The 23,499-nt window shown below is 44.1% G+C and overlaps 1 protein-coding gene across 5 annotated transcripts in view; it reads right to left on the minus strand.

Moving 5' to 3' along the window:
- The window catches only part of LOC119955411 (disabled homolog 2-interacting protein-like), a 1,014,916-nt gene that overhangs the window by 789,543 nt on the left and 201,874 nt on the right, over window positions 1-23,499 (minus strand). The window contains exon 1 of one of the 5 annotated variants that reach the window (XM_038781509.1): window positions 7,077-7,335. The exons of the other annotated variants lie outside the window; for them this stretch is intronic. The gene's annotated coding sequence lies outside the window, so the exon portion shown is untranslated. Of the gene's footprint in view, window positions 1-7,076; window positions 7,336-23,499 lie in introns of those variants that run through there. 5 annotated transcript variants of the gene reach the window in all.

The raw sequence follows: 23,499 nt of genomic DNA on the forward strand, positions 1-23,499 counted from the left end.
CTTGTGAGGCAAGACCTACCCCTCATAAATCAGTGCTGACTATCCCTAATCAAGCAGTGTCTTTCCAGATGCTCAGAAATCCTATCCCTCAGTACCCTTTCCATTACTTTGCCTACCACCGAAGTAAGACTAACTGGCCTGAAATTCCCAGGGTTATCCCTATTCCCTTTATTGAACAGGGGCACAACATTCGCCACTCTAAAATCCCCTGGTACCACCCCTGTTGATAGTGAGGACGAAAAGATAATTGCCAATGGTTCTGCAATTTCATCTTTTGCTTCCCATAGAATCCTTGGATATATCCCATCAGGCCTGGGAGACTTGTCTATCCTAGAGCTTTTCAAAACGCACAACACATCTTCCTTCCTAACAAGCATCTCCTCGAGGTTACCAGTCTGTTTCACACTGTCCTCTCCAACAATATGGCCCCTCTCATTCGTAAATACTGAAGAAAAGTACTCGTTCAAGACCTCTCCTATCTCTTCTGACTCAATACACAAACTCCCTCTACGGTCCTTGGTCGGACACACCCTCACTAGTCATTCTCATATTTCTCACATATATGTAAACGGCCTTGGGGTTTTCCTTGATTCTACCCGCCAAAATTTTTCATGCCCTCTCTTATCTCTCCTAATCTCTTTCTTCAGTTCCTTCCTGGCTATCTTGTATCCCTCAAGTGCCCTGTCTGAACCTTGTTTCCTCAGCCTTACATAAGTCTCCTTCTTCCTCTAAACAAGACATTCAACCTCTCTTGTCAACCATGGTTCCCTCACTCGACCATCTCTTCCCTGCCTGACAGGGACATACATATCAAGGACACGTAGTATCTGTTCCTTGAAGAAGTTCCACATTTCAATTGTGTCCTTCCCTGACACCCTATGTTCCCAACTTATGCACTTCAGTTCTTGTCTGACAGCATCGTATTTACCCTTTCCCCAATTGCAAACCTTGCCCTATTGCCATTCTTGAGGTTGAGGCTGAGACTGATTCTTCATTATTTAAGTGGAAGTCACAGAATTGTGGTCACTATCTCCAAAATGCTCTCCCCCTAACAAATATATCACTTGCCCAGGTTCATTACCAAGTACCAAATCCAATATGGCCTCCCCTCTGGTTGGACAATCTACATTCTGTGTTTCTCCACCTTCATCGTCATTATCCTTGACCTTGTCAAGAACAAGCATCCCAATGGACTGGACATCGTATACAGGATGAACGGAATGCTTTTTAACCTCAACAGGTTGAAATCCAAGAAAAAAACTACGCTGATATTGCTCATGAACCATCCATACGTGGATGACATAGTCATCTCCACTCTCTCAGAACAGAATCTCCAAGCCATGTTTGACGCCTTCATGGAAGCATACTGAAGAATCAGTCTCAGCCTCAACCTCAAGGTGATTCAAGTCCTTTACCAACCTGCCCCAGGGCAAGATCTGGTCTCTCCCTCCATCAATATCAATGGATAATCCCTACCAAATATGGAATATTCCCCATACCAGGGGAGCCACCTCTCCTCTAAGGCTGATATCAATGCGGAGATCCACCATTGTATCCAATCTGTGAACGCCTCCTTCAGATCCAATCAGTGAACGCCTCCTTCAGATGCTCAAGAAGAGTCTTTAATGACTGCAACATCCGTGCTGACGCCAAGATCCTAGTGTACAAGGTGGCTGTCCTCCCATCTCTTCTATATGGTGCAGAAACTTGGATTATGTACAGACGCCACCACAAGGCCCTGGAGAGGTACCATCAATGCCGTCGATTGCTGAAGAAGAAGGAATATTCTCCACTTTCCTGGATGAGTGCAGCTCCAACAACGACCATCATTTACAAAGCAGCCCGCTTGACTGGCATCCCATCGCCCACTCTAAAGATTCATTCCCTCCATCATTGTGCAAATTGGCACAGTCAGTTCCAAACCCTCAACCTTGGCCACCAAGAACAAGGCCAGCAGATGCATGGAACACTGCCACCTGCAAGTTACCTTCTGAGCCCGACAAGCATTCTGACTCGGAATTATATCATTGTTCTTTCACTGTCTCTGGGTAGAAATCCTGGAACACTCTTCCTTACAGCACTGTGCATGCACCTACACCAGATGGACTGCATTAGAGAATGGCTCACCACCATCTTCTCATAAGAACATAAGAACATAAGAACTAGGAGCAGGAGTAGGCCATCTGGCCCCTCGAGCCTGCTCCGCCATTCAATTAGATCATGGCTGATCTTTTGTGGACTCAGCTCCACTTTCCGGCCCGAACACCATAACCCTTAATCCCTTTATTCTTCAAAAAACTATGTATCTTTACCTTAAAAACATGTAATGAAGGAGCCTCAACTGCTTCACTGGGCAAGGAATTCCATAGATTCACAACCCTTTGGGTGAAGAAGTTCCTCCTAAACTCAGTCCTAAATCTACTTCCCCTTATTTTGAGGCTATGCCCCCTAGTTCTGCTGTCACCCACCAGTGGAAACAACCTGCCCGCATCTATCCTATCTATTCCCTTCATAATTTTAAATGTTTCTATAAGATCCCCCCTCATCCTTCTAAATTCCAACGAGTACAGTCCCAGTCTACTCAACCTCTCCTCATAATCCAACCCCTTCAGCTCTGGGATTAACCTAGTGAATCTCCTCTGCACACCCTCCAGCGCCAGTACGTCCTTTCTCAAGTAAGGAGACCAAAACTGAACACAATACTCCAGGTGTGGCCGCACTAACACCTTATACAATTGCAACATAACCTCCCTAGTCTTAAACTCCATCCCTCTAGCAATGAAGGACAAAATTCCATTTGCCTTCTTAATCACCTGTTGCACTTGTAAACCAACCTTCTGTGACTCATGCACTAGCACACCCAAGTCTCTCTGAACAGCGGCATGCTTTAATATTTTATCGTTTAAATAATAATCCCGTTTGCTGTTATTCCTACCAAAATGGATAACCTCACATTTGTCAACATTGTATTCCATCTGCCAGACCCGAGCCCATTCACTTAACCTATCCAAATCCCTCTGCAGACTTCCAGTATCCTCTGCACTTTTCGCTTTACCACTCATCTTAGTGTCATCTGCAAACTTGGACACATTGCCCTTGGTCCCCAACTCCAAATCATCAATGTAAATTGTGAACAATTGTGGGCCCAACACGGATCCCTGAGGGACACCACTAGCTACTGATTGCCAACCAGAGAAACACCCAATTATCCCAACTCTTTGCTTTCTATTAATTAACCAATCCTCTATCCATGCTACTACTTTACCCTTAATGCCATGCATCTTTATCTTATGCAGCAACCTTTTGTGTGGCACCTTGTCAAAGGCTTTCTGGAAATCCAGATATACCACATCCATCGGCTCCCCGTTATCTACTGCACTGGTAATGTCCTCAAAAAATTCCACTAAATTAGTTAGGCACGACCTGCCTTTTACGAACCCATGCTGCGTCTGCCCAATGGGACAATTTCTATCCAGATGCCTCGCAATTTCTTCCTTGATGATAGATTCCAGCATCTTCCCTATTACCGAAGTTAAACTCACTGGCCTATAATTTCCTGCTTTCTGCCTACCTCCTTTTTTAAACAGTGGCGTCACGTTTGCTAATTTCCAATCCACCGGGACCACCCCAGAGTCTAGTGAATTTCGGTAAATTATCACTAGTGCATCTGCAATTTCCCTAGCCATCTCTTTTAGCACTCTGGGATGCATTCCATCAGGGCCAGGAGACTTGTCTACCTTTAGCCCCATTAGCTTGCCCATCACTCCCTCCTTACCTTCCCTCCCTCCTTACCTTCTCAAAGGTAATTAGAGCTGGGCAATAAGATTCACCTCCCAAGAATGAATTTTTAAAAAATGTTAAAAATTAGCAGCATACAAAGAGGCTCATGGCATTTCATTCTACTGACAAGGATGGAATAAAAAAAACTTCTGACGAACTGAAGTAAAATGGATGAATAAACAATGGAAGTCATACTCCAGCCAACATCATCTGCTTTTAGTTATCAACCAATTCTGGTTAAGAAAATTTTAACCTGACAATAATTACAATGACATTTAGGGGATTGCAGTGTATAAACATGAAAACTGAAAGTGAACTGTAGCAATGTATCAAGTCATTAAAAAAATGAACAAGTGTGGAAATTGGGCAGGTGCAAGATTGAGCCTGCTTTTAAGTCAAATGCCTGGTGATATCCACTGGAGCCACAATTACAATATGTGAGATGTTGAATGTTGTAGCTCTGAATACCTACTGCAATAATGTACACTACACTTACTGTCCTTGGGAGTGTAAAGAAAAGCTTTGGGAAGTGGAGGAAGTGGTAGTGAGAGGAGAATCAAAGCAAACAATTTCATATTAATTTTTAAATTTCTTACAAGCAGATTGAACCAAGGTACAGGATTGACACAATTTATCAAAGGTATTATGGCTGACTATTATGCAGAATCTCAATATTATGGGCAGCACACACACACACAATTTACAGACACACACACATAATTTACAGTGCAGAAGGAGGCCATTCGGCCCATCGAGTCTGCACCGGCTCTTGGAAAGAGCACCCTATCCAAGGTCAATACCTCCGCCCTATCCCCATAAAACCAGTAACCCCACCCAACACTGATGGCAATTTTGGACACTAAGGGCAATTTATCATGGCCAATCCACCTAACCTGCACATCTTTGGACTGTGGGAGGAAACCGGAGCACCCAGAGGAAACCTACGCATACATGGGGAGGATGTGCAGACTCCGCACAGACAGTGACCCAAGCCGGAATCGAATTTGGGACCCTGGAGCTGTGAAGCCCACGGTAGCATTGTGGATAGCACAATTGCTTCACAGCTCCAGGGTCCCAGGTTCGATTCCGGCTTGGGTCACTGTCTGTGCGGAGTCTGCACATCCTCCCCGTGTGAGCGTGGGTTTCCTCCGGGTGCTCCGGTTTCCTCCCACAGTCCAAATGTGTGCAGGTTAGGTGGATTGGCCATGATAAATTGCCCAGTGTCCAAAATTGCCCTTAGTGTTGGTTGGAGTTACTAGGTTATGGGGATAGGGTGGAGGTGTTGACCTTGGGTAAGGTGTTCTTTCCAAGAGCCGGTGCAGACTCGATGGGCCGAATGGCTTCCTTCTGCACTGTAAATTCTATGATAATCTATGATTAGATTACGTGGCAGGACTGTGGTAGGATTTTTCCCCTGGCAGCATTTTACCATGTTCTATTTAATGTACATTAAGATGTATGCATTCTCTTGCTGCTTTTGATGCTTACTAATTTTAAAATATATGCATCTGAATTTGTAAGTCTCTCATGGCTCGTTTCTCTTCATACAATGTCTCAGCAAGGGTATCCCACTACTTTTACGAAAAAGGTAGTCACGAGAAACCAGTTAGGCAAGGCAAATTATATTGGCTATTGTACAATTTCTCAAGATTAGAATCATTATGTGAAAGTAAATTTGAAATGATTTGACTTATATCATTCCAAAGTCGCAAATGCACCATATTCAACTTAGGCATCGGTTTTGTTTTTCAATGAATTAAAAAGTCACAGTCTGTCGGGCCAGAAGAAAAGCATGACAGAGGTAGGTTGTGGGTCAATGCAGTCAATTCTCATTGACATTCCAATTGCATTTGGGTAGCCAAAGGTGGGAAATCTGGAGGTTATATTAGCTTTGACCATTCTAACACTCTCAGAGGATTGGTACAAGTAGAGATTGGTACAAGTTCACCCTTAAGAATGGAGAACAATGAAAATAAATAATATTGCAACACGCATTTGCATTCATTGTTGTCAGTTTGTAGCTACAATATTTTCGGTATTGAACAATTAGATATATTTTTTTTCAGTATTTTTACATTTGCAGCTGGGTTGATAGTCAAACCTGCCTCAGTCAGGGGTAAATACAAAGGTTTCAAAATAGTTAAAACTATGCTACCCTAGAAAAGCTCACTGTGTGTACATAATATCACAACCGGTGCCTATTTACATTCACAATCGTGAAGCCATCAAACATCTGACTGCCCATGGTCTGATAACGCAAGCAAGTTTATCTAATAGACAGTTAAATCATATAAAGCAGGAAGGTTCCAGTTAAATCCCATGTTTACCATCTACAAGATGTACTGCAGAAATACACTAAGATTCCTTAGGTAGCACCTTCCAAACCCACCACTACCATCTAGAAGGACGCACCTGGTTCCCCTCCAAGTCACTCATCATTATAACTTGGAAAATATTGCTATTCCTTCATTGTTGCCAGGTCAAAAGCCTGAAATTCCCTCCCAAGCAGCACAGTGGGTGTACCTACACCTCAGGGACTGCAGTGGTTTCAAGAAGGCAGTTCGCCACCACCTTCTCAAGGGCAACTAGGGGACGGGCAATGAATGATGACCTGGCCAATGACACCAGAATTCCTTATATGAATTTTTTTTAAGTCGGAGCTTTGCTGAACTAACCAGGGTGGCAAGATTTGTAACCATTGGCCTCATCAACCCCAAGCTAGCTTTGGCAGAGGGAAAGGCAGCAGGGTTCTTACACCTAATTGCCATCCGAGAACTTCTGAAAGTGCATTTGTTCACGCTGAGAAAGAAAAAATGGGGCTGAGAAGCAGAGTGGGTTGGGGGGGCAGTTGAAAGAAATAAAATGACTGCTCATCGCCTTGCAAATTATGCAATTATTATTCAGAAATTAAAAAGTCATTAACATACTATAGTTCTGAGAGTGACAAGCAACATGTAGGTTACAATCCTGATTTAATCCTGATTACATTTATATAGGGTGAGTAGCAGTTGTAGACAGTCGTCAGTGCTTCCCAACAGGATTTGCGGAAGAATAACACAAGAAAAACGATTCCACTTTTTGTTAATAAAAAATATATGTGAAATCACACCAAACTTGATGAACCAAAATAAAAAGAAATCTCAAGGAACTTCATGTAAAGTTAGTGCTAAAAAGAGTCCATCTGTTTTACAAATCAGCAAACAAGGAGAAGCAGCAATCACTCTCACACATACTCTGAAAACATAAAAATTGTTAGCGTTTTATTTAAAGCTACTTAATCTGGAACAAGACCGTACCTTTATCCGCTGATTAACTAGGCATGAACCGATGCCTAAAAGAATGCTGGATTTCCCTCTTCATATCAGAGGCCAAAAGCAACAAGTTGCCATCCTTTTGTAATTTCCCTCTTTCAATTTAACTTGGTAATTAAAGAGAATTGGAAGTAACAGCACCTAAATTGGTCACAGCAAGCAAGAACAATACTCAATAGATAAAACTTGAGAAAAATGGCTAAAGTTTAGAAACTTGCAAGTTAAACCAGGAGTTGCTACAGTCTCTTCGGCTTAAAGCCTGCAGAGCCAGCTGCACACTGGCTGCAACCCCCTACAGCAGATGGTGTTCACACATTCTCTCCAAGCTGAATTCCTCCGTGACAGCCAATCACCAAGGGCTTTTCAAGAGACTGCATTCAATAGCCTAGCGTCTCACAGACAACATTACAGCTTTCACCATAACAAGATGAATAAGCTGTCGACAATGGGAAAGCATACAGACTAACAGCTATTCCAGACAAAAGTGGGACGTGCTTTTAAAATGGAGAATACATAATAGAATAAGCACCTGTTTAAGGAATATTACTACATACAAATACATTTGCCATTAGTATTTCAAAAGACTTCATGTAAGCAACGCACATTATAAAAAATCTTGTCTTTTATTGTGCATATAATTCAAAACAGAAACTTAATATTAATGGACCTCTGAAATGAACTGGTAAAAACCAACGTTTAACTGTTGGCGACTATGTATGGGTGAATGGTGAATTCCTGGATCCTTTTCTTTGATGTTTGTATTTAAAATGCTGAGGGTTGTTTGGGGGTTGGTGGGAGGGAGGAATTGTTGGCCAGAGGATTGACATTGTATTTGTTACCACTGATTGTTTGTTGGTGGGTGTAAATTTGGATGAAAATGTGAAAAAGAAGAATAAAAAAATATATTTTTTAAAAATCTACGCTTAACACAAATTAAATATTGTAATTAAAATATAACTGTGCCATCAAGAAGAACATCTAGACTTGTTAGTTTTTTGTACAAACAAGTCTGACAATCAATCTCTACTGAATCTATTGCTGGTGTTAATTCCCCAAGAAATTATTCCACCCACCCAAAATCAAAATTTTAATTCTCATGTGGGCAGCATGGTAGCACAGTGGTTAGCACTGTTGCTTCAGAGCATCAGGGTCCCAGGTTTGATTCCCAGCTTAGGTCACTGTCTGTGCGGAGTCTGCACGGTCTCCCTGTGTCTGCGTGGGTTTCCTCCGGGTGCTCCGGTTTCCTCCCACAAGTCCTGAACGATGTGCTGTTCGGTAATTTGGTTATTCTGAATTCTTCCTCTGTATGACCGAAGAGGCGCCGGAATGTGGTGACTAGGAGCTTTTCACAGTAACTTCATTGTTAATGTAAGCCTAGTTGTGACAATAAAGATTATTATTATTGTTGAAAATAGATCATCATAAGCGGCACTGGCTGCTCTCTGGCACACGGGGAAACAGGACATCCCTCTTGGCTTCCACTGCATCTAGGAGCCTTCCCATGTCCGCGTCTCCAAACCTTGGGGCAGTCATCTCGGCGCCATGGGTACAAGCTGAGGGGGTTTGGTTGCGCAAGTGCTGTTTAAGTGCTGATCTACCTTGTTAGTGGAGAATCGTTCCCATAGTGTGATTTCTATGTATGTATTGTCTGATGTTGTTGATGTTTTTCTTTTTAATTCTGTGTCTATGTGCTTCACACTATATGGCAATATAAATAAATAAAAATATATAGGAACCAGGTGGACTGATTAGCTCAGTTCTCCACACAGATCAGATGGACACCAATGGCATGGATTCGATCTCTGTTCTGGCTGAGGTAGACTCGGGGCCTGCCTCCTCATCCTATCTGTAGTAGGAAAATCACAGCACTTTCCTGTAGTTCAGCAACTAACTGCCAACGACCTGCCTCTGGGCATTAAACTGAAGTTATGGGATTCATACGAACATTAAGAGGAGTAGGCCACTCGGCTGATCTGATTGGAACCTTAACTCCACATTCCCTTCTACCATAAAATAATGAAGGAAATTCTCCCAAATACAATGCAAAATTGATTTGTGGTATACATTTTCCTTTTCCAGCAATTTTTAAACAGGGCAACAATTTCTCTATATAGACATAAGTGTACTTGACAAATATCATTAACAATTATTAGTTGTAAATATGGCAATTCAGCATATAGGTAATTGTCACCTGCAGTACAGTAATATCCCACCATTTATGATTTTCTGGCAAACTAATTTATCCTTGTACACCAGTTCACCAATTGAGGGCCCAAATTTTCACTTATCTGTGGTTTTAAGAATACAAAATAGAAGCCAACTTTAGAAAATGCAGGAAAAAGCCCATCTAAATTAAGTTTTTAAAAAAGTGACAATGGCATATTTCCTGCAGTAAAATTGCACACTGCACATGCGTCATCTGCCATTGTTTGCACATAGGGTGTTCCTTGTTGTTATGTTTTGATTACTGATCATAGTCCACCTCTACTCTCAAGCACTAAGTGTGACAAATTTCAAGTTTTTATTGTTTTATTAAACAATTCCTCCAGTAAATTTTGCTTTAAATTTATTAAAACAGTTTTTATTGTCTTTGATCCTTTATACATGTAATATTTTAGGATGGCTGGAACCTATCCAATGGAGAGCTTTGCAAAGTAGGTTCGTCATTTACGAGGTTTGACAGGAACATGACCCCACGAACGGCAGGACTTTGCTGCAACCTCAGCAAACATCCAAGTGCATTACCAAGAACTGGTTAAAGCAGCAGGATTAAGAAAGTGCCCTGATCGATACTGAGTCAATTGATGTCAGTAGTCATACAATTGGCCTCAAAACCAGAGTTCAAATTCGGGGGAAGGAAGAAAATCAATCAGGTTGATGTTGGGCAAAGGTGGGATGTACTTCTTGAAGGCAAAAGCAAGACACGTTGCAGCAGAAAATAATTACAAAAATTATCACAATGCAGTCTTGGCACATGCAAATAGTTAAAATTACTGTCAAACCAGATTATTCAATTGTCTCCTCAGCTTATAGACACATGGACCCTAACACATACTTGTCTTTAGTGTTCTTCTAGTATTAGAAGGGCCATATCCAAGAGCTTTATTTCCTTCAACCCAAAGCCTTCTTTAAAGTGGACAGTGGACAGTGAGAACCATTGCATTAGCCACAAAACCATAACTGTGTGGCCCAACAGTCTTAACACAGTGAACGCAAAATTCAGTCCTACAAAAGCGCATTTGTGACTCAACAACAATGTCAAAGTATTTCAGAGTTTTACCTCCATAAATTAGATTTGCTATAATAGAACTGATGTCGAAATCTGAATTTTTGTCGTCATACAGTACCTTACAGCACCATACAGTAGCCTTACTCAGACTTTGCTTCCAGCAGTCTTATTTCATACTTTCAACTTCAACCATAATCTAAATTTATTCGACATTTTACTATTTTGGCCAACACAACATTTATGGAAGGGTGTGCCCTTTAATTCAATATAAAACGTCATGTGATATAATTGTAGAGTAGCATGTTGTAAATACTTTCCATAGTAGTTAAACTTAGTTTCTTAACCAGCTAAAATGTTTGAAATTTCTACTCACTAAAGTACATCTGCTTGGATGTAACATATATAAAAAGTGAAAAATAGTTTTTCTTATTTTCCAACAGCAAATGATGATTTGTGCAAGAGCACAACTCAAAAGGTGAGATTTTAAAAATGTATCCAGAAACAAAACTTCATTGGGATGAGATACAAATGCATCATTGGTAACAACGTCTATCTTCACATTGTGGGTACACCTCCAGCGTGTTGTGTGGCACTACCACTGTATTAAATTAGATAGATTTCGAACAGATCTAGCAACTCAAGACTGGGCATCCACAAGGCACTGTGGGCCATTGGCAACAGCAGAATTGTACTCAGTCACAAGCTGGAACCTCATGCCCAAGCATATCCCCCATTATACCATTACCGTCAAACCAGGGGATCAACCCTGGTTCAATGAAGAGGGCAGGAGGGCATGCCAGGCATATCTAAAAATGTGGTGACAACCTGGTGAAGCTACAATACAGGGCAATTAGCATGCCAAACAGCATGAACTGTGATGCAGCTTGTGGTAGATAGAGCTCTGCAATCCTGCCACATCCAGTCGTGAATGGTTGTGGACCATTAAAAACTCACTAGAGGAGAAAGGATCCATACATATCCTCATACCCAATGATGGGGACACCCAGCACATCAGTGCAAAAAAGGCTGAAGCATTTGCCACAATTTTCAGCCAAAAGTGCCAAGTGGATGACCCATCTCAGCCTCCCCAGCATCACAGATGTCAGTCTTCAGCCAATTCGATTCGCTCCCCGTGATATCAGGAAATGGCTGAAGGAACTGGATACTGCAAATGCTATGGGCCCTGACAATATTCCGACAACAGTACTGAAAGTTTGTGCTCCAGAACTTGCCCTGCCCCCTAGCAAAGCTGTTCCAGTACAGCTACAACACAGGCATTTTACCAACAATTGTCTTTTTTATTCAGTTACAGGATGTGGGTGTCACTGGCTAGGCCAACATTTATTGCACATCCCTAATTTCCCTTGAAAAGATGATCAGCTGCCTTTTTGAACCGTTACAGTCTATGTGGAAAATTGCCCAGGGATGTCCTTCCCACAAAAAGCAAAACAAATCAAACCCAGCCCAATTACCACCCCAGTCCACTCAAAAAGCGATGGAAAGGGTCCAACAGCTGTCAAGCGGCTGATGCTTAGTTTGAATTCCAAGATGGTTGTGGTTGTTGGAGGTACATTATCTCCGTTCCAGGGCATCACTACAGGAGTACCTTTGAGTGCCATCCTAGGACCAACCACCTTCAGCTGCTCCATCACTGAACTTCCTTCCATCATAGTCAGAAGTGAGGTTGTTTGTTGATAATTGCACAATGTACAGTACCAGTCACAACTCCTCAGATACTGAAGCAGTCCATGTCCAAGGTTAGCAAGGCCTGAATAATAGCCAGGCTTGGATTGACAAGTGATAAGTAACATTCACGCCACACAGATGCCAGGCAATGACCATCACAAGAAGACAGAATCTAACCATCACACCTTGAAATTCAATGGCATTACCATTGTTGAATTCCCCACTACCAAAACTCTCAGGATTATTGTTGACCAGAAACTGAACCAGCCACCTAAATACAGTGCCTTCTGGAACACATCAAAGGCTAGGAATCCGGTGCAGAGTAACTCACCTCTGGACTCCCCAAAGCTTGTCTACTATCTACCAGGCACAGATCAGGAGTGTGATGGAATAAGCTTGCCTGGATGAGTGCAGCTCCTACAACACTCAAAAACATTGACACCATCTCGGTCAAAGCTTGATTGGCAATCCTTCCACAAACATTTACCCCCTCTATCACCGACGCACAACGGCAGCAGCATAGAATCATAGAATTTACAGTGCAGGAGGAGGCCATTCGGCCCATCGAGTCTGCACCGGCTCTTGGAAAGAGCACCCTACCCAAGGTCAACAACTCCACCCTATCCCCATAACCCAGTAACCCCACCCAACACTAAGGGCAATTTTGGACACTAAGGGCAATTTATCATGGTCAATCCACCTAACCTGCACATCTTTGGACTGTGGGAGGAAACCGGAGCACCCGGAGGAAACCCACGCACACACGGGGAGGATGTGCAGACTCCACACAGACAGTGACCCAAGCCGGAATCGAACCTGGGACCCTGGAGCTGTGAAGTGATTGTGCTATCCACAATGCTACCGTGCTGCCCCGTACCATTTAAAAGATGAACTGTAGGAACTCACCTCCCAAACACGGTTACTCCATAAGGACAAGGGCAGCAGTTACATGGGAACACCACCACCTGGATGTTCCCCTCCAAATCACTCATCATCCTAAATTGGAAATATATTGCCGTTCCTTCAATATCACTGGGTCAAAATCCTGGAACTCCTTTACAAAAAATATCATGGGTATACATACACCATATGGACTGCCATAGTTCTTTTTTTTTTTACAAACAATTTTATTGAGGTATTTTAGGCATATAGAAAAAATGACATTGTACAGTACAAATAAAAAAAGAAGTCAAGCCACAAATTCCACATTAAACATAATGCAAACCACGGCTCTGTTCATGCACGGACCTGCCTCAATTTCCCCCTACTCGACTCTACCCTAACCCCCCCCCCCCCCCCCCCCCCCCCCCCGCTGACGCTTACTCCTCTGCGAAGAAGTCAATAAATGGCTGGCACTTTCGGGCGAACCCTGGTAACGAACCTCTCAAGGCGAACTTAAGTTTCTCTCGACCAAGAAAGCTTGCCGTATCCGATAGCCATACCTCAGCCCTCAGGGGCTTTGCGTCCCTCCATGCTAACAGTATTCGTCGCCGGGCTACCAGGGAAGCAAAGGCCAGAACATCGGCCTCCCTCTCTTCCTGGACTCCCGGGTCCTCCGAAACCCCAAAGATTGCCACCTCTGGGCTCATTACCAGCCCAGTTTTCAACACCCGGGACATGACATCTGCGAATCCCTGCCAATACCCCCGAGTTTAGGGCACGACCAGAACATGTGTACATGGTTAGCCGGCCCTCCGGCACATCTAGCACACTTGTCCTCAAGCCCGAAGAATTTACTCATCCGGGCCACCGTCATGTGGGCCCGGTGCATGACCTTAAACTGGATCAGGCTGAGCCTGGCGCATGTTGCTGTCGTGTTTACTCTGCTTAGGGCTTCTGCCCAAATACCGTCCTCCAGCTCCCCCCCCCCCCCCCACCCCGAGCTCCTCCTCCCACTTACACTTCAGGTCCTCAGTCTGCGTATCCTCAGCTCTCATTAGTTCCATGTAGACGTCTGAAACTCTACCCTCTCCCACCTCGCCCCTAGAAACGACCCTGTCCTGCCTCCCCTTCGGCGGGAGATGTGGGAAGGACGGCACCAGTCTACGTACAAAATCCCTCACCTGCAAGTATCTAAAGTCGTTCCCTCTCGTCAGCCCAAACTTCTCCTCCAGCGCCCTCATGCTCGGAAAGCTCCCTTCCAGGAACAGATCCCCCATCCTCACAATCCCCGCCCTCCTCCACAGTCGATACCCCCCATCCATGTTCCCCGGGGCAGATCAGTGGTTGCCGCAGAGTGGGGTCCACACCGATGCTCTTACCTCCCCTACATGCCTCCTCCACTGGCCCCAGATCCAAAGAGCCGCCACGACTATCGGGCTGGTGGAGTACCATGCCGGCAAAAGCAGCAGAGGCGCCATGACCAGGGCTGCTAAGCTAGTGCTCCTGCACGAAGCAGCCTCCATCCGCTCCCAACCCGACCCCGCACCCACCATCCATTTCCTTATTATCACTATGTTGGCCGCCTAGTAATAGTTGCTGATGTTTGGCAACGCCAGCCCCCCTTCTCCTCTGTTCCTTTCAAGCATCACCCTCTTCACCTGCAGGGACTTCCCTGCCCATACAAATCCCAGAATAATTTTATTCAGCCTCTTAAAGAAGGACCACGGGACAAAGATGGAGCGACACTGAAAAACAAACAAGAACCGCGGGAGAATCGTCATCTTAACAGTCTGCACAATGACAGCGGGAGCACATCCCACCTCCGGACCTCCTCCCTCACTCGTTCCACCAGTCGGGTCAGGTTGAGCTTGTGCAACCTGCTCCAGTCCCGTGCCACCTGAATCCCCAAATATCGGAAACTCTCCCCCACTAGCCTGAACAGCAACCCCTTCAGCCTACTCTCCTGCCCCCTCGCCTGAATTACAAACAACTCGCTCTTAGCCATGTTCAGTTTGTATCCGGAGAACTGGCCAAATTCCCTCAGGGTTGCCATAATACCGTCCATCCCCACCATTGGGTCCGATACATATAACAGCAGATCATCCACGTAGAACAAGACTCTGTGTTCCACTCACCCCTAGACCAGCCCTTTCCAGCCCCTAGAAGATCTCAGTGCAATTGCCAGCGGCTCTGTGGCCAGCGCAAACAGCAGTGGGGAGAGAGGGCAGCCCTGTCTTGTCCCTCGCTGCAGTCTAAAGTAGTCCGATGTTGTCCTGTTCGTCCTTACACTCGCCTCCGGGCCATATACAATAGCCTGACCCAGTCGATGAAACCCCCCCACAACCGAACCCGAACCGTCCTGGTACCTCCCACAGATAATCCCACTCGACCCGGTCAAAAGCCTTTTCATAATCATAATCACGTTGAGCAGCCTTCTTATGTTGGCCACCAGCTGCCTCCCCTTTACAAACCTGGTTTGGTCCTCCACAATTACATCTGGTACACAGTCCTCAATTCTGGTCGCCAAACTCTTGGCCATTAACTACGTTAATCAAAGAGATCGGCCTGTATGACCCACAGGCCTCCAGGTCCTTATCCCGTTTCAGAATGAGCAAGATGGTGGCCTGCGACATCATTGGGGGTAAACTCCCTCTGTCTCTTGCCTTGTTAAAGACCCTGACCAGCACCGGCCCCACTATCCCGGCAAATTTTTTGTAAAACTCCACCGGATACCCATCCGGCCCTGGGGCTTTACCCGACTGCATGACCTTCAGGCCCCCCAACACCTCTTCGATCCTGACCAGGGCCCCCAGTCCGTCCACCAACCCCCTCCCCACTCTTGGGAAGATCAGCCCATCCAAGAATCGGCCAATTCCCCCCGGTCCCCCGGGTGATTCCGAAGTGTACAGCTTCCTATGAAAGTCCCTAAAGACCTTGTTCAGCCCTGCTGGATCACCCACTAGATTGCCTTCCCCACCCACTATACTCCCTATTTCTCTAGCCGCTTCCCTCTTCCCTCTTCCTCAGTTGCTGCGCAATCATTCTACTGGCCTTCTCCCCATGCTCATAAATCGCGTCTTTTACCTTTCTAAGCTGCTCTACAGCCTTGCCTGTAGTCAGCACCCCAAATTTGGCCTGCAGCCTCTGTCGTTTCCTGAGTAACTCTGGCCTCGGGGATTCCGCGTAACTCCTGTCCGTCCGTAGAATTTCCTTAATCAGTCGGTCCGTCTCTGCTCTATCTGTCCTGTCCCTGTACGCCCGGAGGACTGCTATAGTTCAAGTAGGCAGCTCACCACAACTTTCTCAACATCAATTAGGGATGAGCAATGAATGCTGGCCTCACCAGTGATGCCCATATCCCACAAATTATATATTTTTAAAATTAAAAACTAGTCAATAGCTGAATTAGAGAAACCAGTCAGCAAGCAATAAGAAATGCAGGCCAGCATTTAAGAACTATGTGATTCTGCATATGGGTCATCACAATTCTGGCATAAAATTACATCATTAAACTTAAGTTAATCTTAAATGCATAGATGTTTGGGCAAAAATACTGTTTCTCCTCTCTAATGTTGACTAAAACCAAAAGTATGCATTTCCACGTTTACTGAATTTATATCAGTTTGATCTGATGTAATTATCTGATATTTTCCTTTCAAAGGGTCTGCACAGATTGCATTAATTTTCTAACATCTATTTCCTGTGGAATTATATTGCTGGGAATAAAATAACAAAGGTTTAATGGCTGGCCTTTCATTGGTCAGTTAAGAAAAATGCCAGCAACTTTTCCAGATGACATGTACTTTACTTGACCTTTTTAAGACAAGACAATTGAATTTGAATAGAATCAACCACTATATCATTATGAGAACTTATTCTCTGCTGCAAAGCGTACTCAGCAGAAAACAGTGTCATGCTGCTCACAAGTATCATCATCTTCTTATTCTCTGCCAACATTCCCATTGTTTACTTCTGTAATGGTCTGTTGAAGATAGGCAGAGGAACATTATTGCTCCAACATCTGAATTTTGTCACATGTTTGGGTCACTCCAACTTCAACCACTTCCAAATTGAGTATATGCAAAAGCAGGGCCGGCTCAAGGTACCGGCAACTCGGGCAGTCGCCCGGGGCGCCATGTGCTAGGGGGCGCCATCAAGGAGTGCGTGACAAATTATTTCATAATTTTTATGAAGTATTTATCTGACTGTTTTTAATTTATTTTACAACGCAGTGTCTATTTTTACGTGACCGTAAATCATTTTCTGTTGGCTATTTTTACTTGAATTCCGGTCAAGTCAAGTGAGGGACCCACGTAAAAATACAGCCCCTGGGCTAGGAAGCTATTTTTTACGTACCACAGACGATTTTACAAACAGATGTGATCTCGATGTGAATATAGCTATTAGGTACACTTCTACCATTAAGTCGATGTTAGTAAGAAATAATATTTCAGAAAAACCAAATGCTGGTGTAAACCGTGTAATATAGACGAAACTGGAAATATTTAGTTATTAGATTAAAAGAACATAAACGTGACATGCCTAACTGCAACACAAATAATGCTAACTTTGTTCATGCTTATGATAATGATTAATGACCATCAAACTTACCGGAACTCTAGTGAAATGATTGTCAAATGTAACGATTACAAAATACGAAGAATTTTAGAGTATGTATAAGGGCGCCGAAGTTCAGCTTGCCCGGGGCGCCAGCAACCCTAGGGCCGTTTCTGTGCAAAAGTAATCAATATATAGCAGTATTTTGCTTATCCTAATTAAATACGTCATTGGCCATATTTCTTCAGCAACACAAACTGACACTTCATGTTACTGAATGGAATAATTTGCACATTAGAATATTAAAACCAGAACATTAATACAGGCATATTATGATGTATATTGCTTGACCCCCAAGTGTAGTGTTTAAAAAGGAACAGAGGTCAATTTCGAGCTCATTAATGCAAGGAACATGACCGCCGAAAACATTAACTGTTTGGAAAAAATAATAAGAAATTCAAAACAAGACAGTGCCAGAAGGTCACAATTCAATTATTTCTGCATGTCCATTATAGCAGGGCAAAAAGAATCATGAAAGAGGACAGCAAAACGTCTGTGAAATGATATCAAAAATGAGCGCTCAAAGTAATTATTTAAACTTGGAATGAGAAGGTAAAGAAACATCTAAAAGAGAATTTCAAATTTATGGAAGATTTTCGGAATATACCTAACTAATAATTGTTTCCCACTGTTTAGCAATTGGCAGCAAGGAGTACAAGGGGGAGTTTGGAGGTGGTGATGGGGGTTGAACCAGACGGAGCAGGAGTGGTCAAGCATAACTTCTGCTGTGACCTCTTCCAGTCCCCTTCTTACCGATTGCCCGTCTTAATCTTTCTACCTCCAACAACATCACCAATCATTAATCGCGCACAGTCCACCCTCCCATCCAGATTGCCAGTCATAACTTTCCCACTGTAACCCACAGCCAAACCATGATCTCTCCTGACTGCCCACACTATCAGCCATTTCTCCTGACCGTCCACCCGCACTGCCAGCCATCTCTCCCGAAACCCCCACCCATTAGCAGAACTAAACTCAAAATGTGGTCTGCTCTTCTTCCAGAATTTGTTGGAGCTCTCTATCAATCAAAACCCAAGAACCGGTTAAGTCCAGAGGAGTTCATTGGTTGCTAGCCAAGTCCATCAAAATATGACACCACTGGACCAAATCATATCGTCCTGGGAGTCTCCTTGGGTCAGACTGCATAGCACCAGGGGTGTTTCAGTGCTCGTCCAGATACAAAAGTTAAAAGCCAAAAGGGACAGAAATTATAAAGGAAACAAGGTAACCGACAAGGATTGACAAGGGGTTCCTTACATGGACGATAATGTGGGAAAATGTGAAATTGTCCATTTTGGGAGGCAAAATAAAACAGCACATTATCTAAATGGTCAGAGATTGCTGATCTAAGACATGAAGAGGGATCTAGGTGTCCTAGTATACGAAACACAAAAGGTTAGTAATTATAGCCTCTTGGCATGACTAATCTCACTTTGAAGACTGTCACCATTGACAGCAAGGTTCTTTTGCTGTTCAAAATATTGGTGTAGCATCAGACTACTGGGGACATAGTCTGACCATCCTTAAAGACAATATTCTTGGATTTGAAGACATTATTTATCCTGTTTCTGGGCTTACTTTATTACTGCTACTTTCTTGCAGCAGCTGGTAGGTGCTGAGTGACTAAGAACATATTTGCTTCGACCTCCTTGATGAAGTCTAAAACCTCTTTTTCAATTTCTCAAATGTATTGGTGATAGAGTCCCTACTGTTGTTTGACACACTGGGGCTGGTTTAGCACACTGGGCTAAATTGCTGGCTTTTAAAGCAGATCCAGGCAGGCCAGCAGCATGGTTCAATTCCCGTACCAGCCTCCCCGAACAGGTGTCGGAATGTGGCGACTAGGGGCTTTTCACAGTAACTTCATTGAAGCCTACTCGTGACAATAAGCGATTTTCATTTTCATTTACATTGTCCTAACAACTACTTTATGCTGGAGTTGGATCTCATCAATCTTAATCTGAATCACTAGATTCTGGGCTGCATCCGTGCAATTTCTTTCATGCTCAGACGGGTGACTCATGGTTTCATGGTCTCTTTCAATTTTGAATGTAATCTCATGACACAGTGTGAAAATTTTTCTATCACAGCATACCATTGCTCCATTTCTATCAGTGACCGAGAGGTATAGAAGAATGGTCTCTTCTTGCCATCTTTTTTGCAATTAAAATAGTACTGTCCCCAGACCTGTAGATGATGATTCTGCTGCAATAGTTGGTAACTCTGGATCATAAGATCTATTCTGCCAGGATTTCAGGATAGATTGAGCGGGATTCTCCAACCCCCCGCCGGATCGGAGAATCGCCGGGGGTCGACGTGAATCCCGCCCCCGCCGTCCTCCAAATTCTCCGACCCCCAAAAATCGGCCCGGCATGAATCGCGCCGCCCACCTCGGAGAATTGCGGGGACCGGCGCAACTCAATGGGCCCCGGGGCTGCCCGAATTCTCCGGCCCGCGATGGGCCGAAGTCCCACACTTTTTTTACAGTCCCGCCGGCGTAAATTGGAGTAGGTCCCTTACCAGCGGGACCTGGCGGCACGGGCAGCCTCCGGGGTTCTAGGGGGGGCGCGGGGGGATCTGGCCCTAGGAGGTGCCCCCACGGTGGCCTGGCCCGCGGTCGGGGCCCACCGATCCGCGGGGCAGGGCTGTGCCGTGGGGGCACTCTATTGTTCCGCACCGGCGGCTGTAGCAGTCCGCCATTGCCGGTGCAGAAACAAAGCTCTCTGCGCATGCGCGGGGATGACGCCAGCAAACGCTGGCGCTCCCGCACATGCGCCAACTTGCGCTGGCTGGCGGAGGCCCTTCGGCGCCAGTTGTCGTGGCGCCAAGCCCCTTTCCCGCCGGCCGGCGGTGCACAAACCACTCCGGGGCGGGCCTAGCCCCTGAAGGTGCAACGGATTCCTCACCTTTGGGGCAGCCCAACTCCGGAGTGGTTCATGCCACTCCGTCCCGCCGGAGTTGCCCGCCCCGGCGATTACGGCAAAATCCCACCCATTGTTTCATTCTTCAAAAGCAACTTGCTGGTCCACTTTTCACCCGGTCTCTAAAGCTGTTGACCTCTGCTAAATTTGTAGGAGCTTGCCTATTTTATTCACCATCCCTAGAAATCCTTGCAGCTCATTTTATGCTCCCTGGGTTGCAGAAATTTCCTTATAACTTTCACATTTTGCAGATAACTGTGATCCCAGTGGCTTGTAACCTAGAAACTTAATCGTGGGTTTGGCAAACTTAAATGTTTCAATGTTAGGCCTGCATTCTGAAAGGCTCTCTGGACCTGCAATCATGCTCCTCTCCCGTGGATCCTTGTAGGAATATATCATCCACATGGCATTTTAGTCCTTCCATGGACATTGCCCTCTGGAAAATTTCTAGAGCAGACATAATACCAAAAAGCAACCGACTGGAACAATAACGACTAAAGAGCATTATAAATGTGGTCAGCATTCTGAATTCTTTGGCAAGAGGTAACTGCCACAATCCACTGTTCTCATCAAATTTGGTAAATAAAGTCCTCTTGGCTAGTTTTGCTAGGCTCTCATCCACTGAGGCCATTGGATGTATCTCACATTGCACGGATACAGCCCAAAATCTAGCGGTTCAGATTAAGATTGATGAGATCCAACTCCAGCATAAAGTAGGTGTTAGGATAATGTCAAACAACATGTTTAGTTGAGTTAAATCCGCACAGATTTTCCGCAGATGATCTTCGGACGCTAACCACACCTGTTGGCATGGTGACAGAACCCTTTGCTGCTACATCTTTTATCTTTCAACCTTGACTTGGTCCAAGACTGGGTGAGGGACTTACCTCGGGGTAGAGACAAATTTATTTAGCATCAGCTCACAGGGCGATGTTGTACACTGTCTTTCCTTTTCCTAGCCCTGTAAAAAATTTGGGGAATTTGTTTCAGAAGTCATTCTCATTAACAACTTCATCCACCAAACAAATTAATTTCAGTTTAAGCATGCTTTTCTGTTTATATAAAATTCTTTTAATGACGGAGGTTCGAAGATTTCTTGATCTTTATATTTCAGCTTCAGTATGAGCTGGCCTTTCACTTTTAGTTTGGACCTCCCAAGGATCTTGTACTTTCAAATGAAGCTGCAATATTATCTGTTGGGCCATTTTACTTCATCTGATAACACAAACCATTGCTCCAGTGTCGAATTGAAACTCTGAGGTGTTCATCCATTTCAACTTTAATATCCCAATTCTCATTTTCAGGGTCATTTAGCACCCACAGGAAGTTTAATTTCTGCTCTTCCGCTTCTTTTAAAACAGTCATGTACATTGTTTCACCACGGAATATTCTTCTCATTTGTGCAGCTTATTACCACCACCAGAAACATTTAAAATGGCACTTTTCACCATTTTGGCAGCCTTCGCCTTTGGTGAACTTTCCAATTCATGGTCTACAAATTAAATAGCTTTGCAAGATCTTCTCCATGGGACTGCTCCTTCCCCGAAAGTGAACACCTGATTCGGTTTTCAAAGTTCCATTCGATCTGCACTGCCTTCATCAGCATTAAATACTCCCTTGTTTGAAAGAGATCTGATAATGCTCCATCTGAAACCTCTACAATGATCCTGTTACGAATTAGCTTATCTTTTAAAATTTCATAAGCGCAATTCGATGTTTTCCATGCCGACTTCAAAAGGTTCAATATGTGCTAGCACAGTAAGGCACTCAGGCTGTGTTGGTCTCAACGTAAAAATAATCCTCATGATTTCCTGGAGGTGGATATCTATCGCATTTGTGTGGCGGCTCCTGAGCAGGCTTGAGCAGAGCTGCAGGCTGTGTCCTCAGCCCCTACTATACTCATAGTATAAACCTATGACTATGTGGCCAAATTCCCCTCCAACTCGATTTCCAAATTTGCTGATGACACCACCATAGTGGGTCGGATTTCAAACAATGACGAGACAGAGTATAGGAATGAGGTCGAGAATCTGGTGAACTGGTGCAATGACAATAATCTCTCCCTCAATGTCAACAAAACAAAGGAGATTATCATTGACTTTAGGAAGTGTAGTGGAGAACATGCCCCTGTCTACATCAATGGGAACAAAGTAGAAAGGGTCGACAGCTTCAAGTTTTTAGGTGTACAGATCTGAAACCTCTACAATGATCCTGTTACGAATTAGCTTATCTTTTAAAATTTCATAAGCGCAATTCCTTGTCAGCTGATAGAGATCATTGATGAATTAATTAATGCTTTTGCATGGCTTTTGTTTTCTTGTTAAGCTTAGCCCTCTCAATTATTAAATTCTACAAATGCTGAAATGAGTCGAAAGCTTGCATGACTTCATAGGGAGCTGAACGCTCTTTAACCCTCCCCTTGATATCACACTATTAGCAATAATTCCTACAGCATCAGCAATAGTTCCTACAGCATCAGCAATAGTTCCTACAGCATAAAGTAGGATACTAACCTGGTCTTTCTTTAATGCAATTTTGAAGCAGTTCTGTACTTTGCAAACCTTTTTCCCCAGTTGTCCCACTTCTGGGCATGCTGGACCTTCTGCACTCTGAAATGCAACTGGGAACTGCAGATTACATTCCATGCTTCTGTGAGCCCTAGAATTGTTCCTGAATTTCATGTCATTCTCTGCAGCTGCTTGCTGTTTTGAATCAGTGCTCACTGCTGTTGGCTTAGGTCACAGTTTGTTTCTGCTGTTGCTGCAATGTTCCAACAACTTGGGATGTCTTGGAATTTTTGAGCCATAGATGTTACCTAGCCGGCCCTGTAACTTATTTTAGTCATTGCTGAGTATTTCACTCACAGACAAAGTTACTAAAGATAAACACTGGTGTGTTAAGAGTGCCGAAAGGAGAGACTGGAAGGCCAAGGTAGAATATTTTTTTAAAATAGCATGCATCACAAAAATATTCTCTGAATTCTATGGAAAGCACAAAATAAATGATGTAAGGGCCGAATGATTCAGTAATAAAGGAGTGAATCTAATTTGACATGGTAAACATACAGCACCAA

Source organism: Scyliorhinus canicula, chromosome 21, assembly GCF_902713615.1.
Source record: "Scyliorhinus canicula chromosome 21, sScyCan1.1, whole genome shotgun sequence".
Taxonomy (NCBI): domain Eukaryota; kingdom Metazoa; phylum Chordata; class Chondrichthyes; order Carcharhiniformes; family Scyliorhinidae; genus Scyliorhinus; species Scyliorhinus canicula.